The following is a 4,686-nucleotide window of genomic DNA, read 5'->3' on the forward strand; positions in this document are numbered from 1 at the left end:
CCCCCGGGCGGGCCGGGGGGGGGGCCCCCCGGGGCCGCCCCTCGCCGCCGGCGGCCGCCTTTCCCGCCTTCCCAACGCGCATGCGCCAACCGCCGCCTCCCCGCCACCGCGCATCGCCCACTTCCCCGCCCACACCCTCCCAGTGTCCCACCCCTTCGCGCGGTGCGCATGCGCCTCCTAGCCCCGCCCCCGCCCGCTCTATAAATACCGCGGCGCGGATACACTCGCTCTCTTTCTCGACGAGGAGCCGTGGTGGCTGGAGGTAGGTCTGGCTCCGGCGGTGCGACCGCGGCCTTCCCTTTCTCTTCCCCTTCCCCGCGCTGTGGTGCGGGGTCCTAGCGGCCGTGGAGGCCCACGCTGCCTGCGGCCAGCTATAGGGTCGCTGCGTCCCTGTTTCTGTGCTAATAAGAGGCCGTGAGTGGCTTTCGCTGGATGCTTGGCGCTGCTGAGGGGGCACCCTGGGGCCGCACTGTCCTCAGCCGCTCCTCACCGTCTTCTCCTTCTCTTTCCTCAGGCTGTACTGACGCCTGCCGCGGCCCGGCCTCGTCCAGCTCGCTCCCGACGTGAGTATCCGCCGTGGGGTCACGTCTAAGCTTTGGGGAGCAAGGGAAAGCGGGGACGCGTGTGGATTTGGGGGTGAAGGTGGCCGTAGTGCTTTAAAACGCCAGTCCAACGTGGATATCCGGAGAAGTCGCTCTCTCTCGGCTCTGTCCGTGTGGCGCATGGGAGCGTAGGCCTTCGGGCCCGTGACGTACAGTCCCTTTCCACGACGTTGGAGAACAAGCCGGGCCTCGAGTCTGCAGCCTGCATATTCCTACTGCTTCTCTGAGCCCTCGGGCGGTGACAGAGGAGATAAACCATGCAGGAAACAGCTCTGCCACTCAAAATGGCTTCAGGGGTGGGGGGGGGCATGGGGAGACACGTGCCAGTGTGCACGGCTGGGGGGGGGGGGGGAAGGGGAAAAGGAGGAACTCCTGAGCAATTGCCTAAAATACCTTTTATTATTTCTAGTTCCAACTTTTCAAGTTTAGAAGTGAGTGGAGCACTGATGGGGGAGGTGAGTAGTATTGCACTAATAATGTAATATTTGTTGGTTGTGTGTAGTTACACGGTTCTCTTAATAGTTTAAATAAGTGAGCTATTTTTAAGTGGCTTATGGAAACTGAATTGAAGTAATTGAATACCAATGCAGGCTTTAGAGGCGTTGTTTTAAGAGCAAAAGCTGAGCTTAGGCATTCCCTAGCTTCTAAGTTTTTTGTTGGACTTTGGATGGATAGGGGAAAGGGAGGCTGATTTCTGAATTTTTTTAAAGCGGGGAGGGAATCCTTGGCAGTGGATGTAAAGGATATTTGTTTGATTAGCTTGAGGCCTTACCTGTGTGATACAGGAATTGGGAAAGAGCAGAAACAAACTTAGTGGAAAGTTGTGAAGGCCCTGGCTTAGACCCCCGTAATCACCCCTTTTGTGTTAATTGGTGCCAGAGCAGACTTTACCACCTGCAAAGAAGGTGGCATCATTGATGTGGGTGGTGGAACGCTGGGATAATACTGGGGGAGGGCACGTGGTAGGCACATGTCATGCTTGCTTAGGACTGGGAATGTGTAGCTGGACTTAATTTTTTTTTTTTTCTGAATTGTTGCAGACACTGGTGACTGATTGTGTTGAGATGCTAATAGAAAAGAATCTTGTGTGTCTAGTGGGACAGGGTAAGTATATTGAGAGTACTGGCCTACATAATTATAGAGGTCGTAGCTAAGGTTTGGTTCATGCAGCATGTGGAATCAAAATGTAGCCACAGAGATCAGAACAGGCTGGAAACAGAAGATGCCTGCATTTGTTGGCCTTCCAAAAGCACACGCTTCTGGCTGGGGACTGTCCATTAAATGGCCTCTTGCTGTGTCAGAATAGAAGGCTGAGGCAGATAACAGCTGGAGTGTACCTGGGCACATAGCAAAGGTTGTGGTACAATTAAGCAGGGCCTGGGGCTGAGCCTGTGTGGGTGAGCGACATGTGAGGAAAGCAGGTAGAGCCGTGGGGCTATGGTGGAACCGGCATTCACATGCCTGAAAGCTGCTGCCATGTGAAGGGCAAGACTCTGGTTGGCCTGGCCCATCTGGAAGGAGCTAGCTTTGGGGTGCTGTCAAAGGGTGGGGGCCTGGGGTGTAAGAAAGGAGTAAGAAGCCATCAGTGGGGCCACCCTTGATGCCAGCTGCTGGGGAAGAAGATGTGATTCAGCCTGAAGTGTGGCGAGGACATTCTGTGGGAAGCTGATACTGGAGGGGTGGCTCATAGGATGTGGGTGGGAGCAGTAATTTGTGCATCCCTGTTACCTGAAATAAGACCTCAAAGTATTGATTTGTAAACCTGTATCTAGCTGCAGTAGAGAACTAAATAAACATTATTTTTTCCTTGGTGTACGTTTCTTTGAGTGATTGCTTGGTTAGTCCTAGAGTATGAAAGAAATCCTGGCCATTGCTGTTGGTGCCTCTCACTTGGAGTCAGAAATGGGATTCCTGTGTGCTGTTTGTGTGTCCTCTCTGGAGTGTGATGGTGAAAGGTGCAGAAACCCACTTCAAACCTGTGTTGTTAGCTGTTCAGGCTGGATTAGGAGCAGGTGATCTTTGTATCAGCTGTTCAGGGCTAAACCCAGAATGGTTCACCCTCTGCCCCAGGTGTGTTGCTGTGGGGGGAATGACAAGTTTACTCTTGGACTCTTCCACAAAAGCAGAACAGTGCTGATGGGTGGCTTTTGTGGAGGTTCTGCTTAAAGGGTTAAAGCACAAACACGAGTCACTTACTGCCACCCTGCAGCAGTTGGCTGGATATCCTGGCCCTGCCCCACCCCACCTGAAACCCAAAGGGAAAGGGTAGGGTAGTGGATGTCTTAGCAGCTCATCTGAAGAGATCCATGCCTGGAATAACAATTACATAATTATGAACTTGATTTCTGTGTAAAAAAGGCTATTGCATGCCAAATAGCTTATGTAGGCCTTTGGTCTAGAACATCTGAGTGGTGGATTTACATATTAACTGGAATAGAACTAATGAGTGAAACAGAAAAGACTTGCCCTGTTAGGCAAGAGATAGCATTTGCTGTTGCAGGTATGGACTGTTGGTTTGCTATCTTGTTATGCCACAAGAAATTCAGTCCCGATTCCTGCTTCAAGAATAAAAGTGGGTTTCCCACTTAAAGCAGTGGTATGGTGGAAAAGCTGGGGTGGTCTGTAATAAAGGATGAGGATGGTGCACCACAATGGGGATGAGCCCTGTAGTTGGCCCTAAACAATCAGCAAACCCCCACTGGAAGCCAAATAAAGCTTTTGGCTTTATCTTAAGATAGTTGTAATTACAAGGACCAGCAAGTTCCAAAAGTCCCAATAACTGTAAGGACTCTGAGGAGTCCTTACGACTCTAAGGAGTCTGGTTGTGAGGATGAATCTGTGATTCGAAGCGATACTGTGTTTTGAATGAATGGAATCCTGGAACCTTCCTTGGGACGTTAATGGCACAAGCTGCCAAAAATACCACAAATTCATGGGTCCCAATTCCAGACATTACAATTGACAAAGCAATGGTTGAGTGCTGACAGCAGCTGAGAAACCAGCTGTCCAAACAACATCTGACCCCTTCGAAGAGTCCGAGTGGGTCAAACATGCTTAATAAAACCCAGTTGCTCTTCAAAACCCAACAGTTGAAGACATTCTTTCTGCTGGCATCGCGATGGTTCAAGGCACGTGTGGTGGTGGCCCACCATTCTGACGCCTGGCTCTGTGGCAGAGTGAGTCCTCCACCCCCATGGGCAGGAACCTCTGCTAAAGCCCTTCTTATGTTGTAAACAAAATTATTTTAATCCCCCAGTACAAAGGTCAATGACTTTTCATCAACTCATGCAATCGTTATTTCCACAGTTGGGCATTCCCAAGCTGGAGAAGGCCACTGCAAACATCTCTGCTACACCTGAAATGGTTCAAAATGCTACTGTAGGTGATTTGAAAAATTCACAGTCTGAAATCAACTTGTGCTCTCTCACTTAACTACCCAGAATTGATGGACTTCAGACTACCTCCTAGCATCGCAAGGAGCGTGGGTTTTACTGAACTTGTTGCTTTTAGGCAAACCAATCCCAACAGATCAAATAGGATGTAAATAAGTTAAATAAGGTCATATTTTCATCAAACGGCTCAGGAACAACCTCTGTTAGATGGCATTTCTGCTGTGGTCCTGGCTGCCAGACCTCGGAGCGTGGACCTGCCGGGTTTTGTTAATACTCTTGCTTCACTATCGTCACCCAATTAGTCTCTCCTTGCGTTAAATATCTTAATTTTTGCTGCAGATCTGTTGCTGTATCGCTGAGCCCATAACTATGCAGACTGTAGGAATCGCTGCTGTTTAGAGGTAGGACGCCAGGACAAGTTATGTACATGGTGACCGAGGCACGCGCTGACCGGGAGTCCCTGCAGAAGCCTGTGCAGAGTGGGCAGGGGCCTCCAGGATAGCAGCTGCCTGCCCGCTCTGCCTTGCCTGCACTGCCCTGTGCTGCCCTGCCCTGCCTGCACTGCCCTGCCCTGTCCTGCACTGCCTTGTGCTGCCCGGTCCTGCCCTGCCTGCACTGCACTGCCCTGTCCTGCACTGCCTGCACTGCACTGCCTTGCCCTGCCCTGGCCTGCACTGCCTTGTCCTGTCCTG

General features: G+C 51.2%; 1 protein-coding gene across 2 annotated transcripts in view; it reads left to right on the top strand.

Annotated features, from left to right (window-relative positions):
* Positions 1–338: 338 nt before the first annotated feature.
* RCC1 (regulator of chromosome condensation 1) overlaps positions 339–4,686 on the top strand; it is a 10,474-nt gene continuing 6,126 nt past the window's right edge. Inside the window, exons 1-4 of one of the 2 annotated variants that reach the window (XM_010576191.1) lie at positions 339–563; positions 1,012–1,057; positions 1,643–1,706; positions 4,334–4,395. The gene's annotated coding sequence lies outside the window, so the exon portion shown is untranslated. The other variant, XM_010576192.1, reaches the window with a different exon arrangement.

The sequence above is a fragment of the Haliaeetus leucocephalus genome, unplaced genomic scaffold (assembly GCF_000737465.1).
Source record: "Haliaeetus leucocephalus isolate CR32 unplaced genomic scaffold, Haliaeetus_leucocephalus-4.0 Scaffold517, whole genome shotgun sequence".
NCBI lineage: Eukaryota > Metazoa > Chordata > Aves > Accipitriformes > Accipitridae > Haliaeetus > Haliaeetus leucocephalus.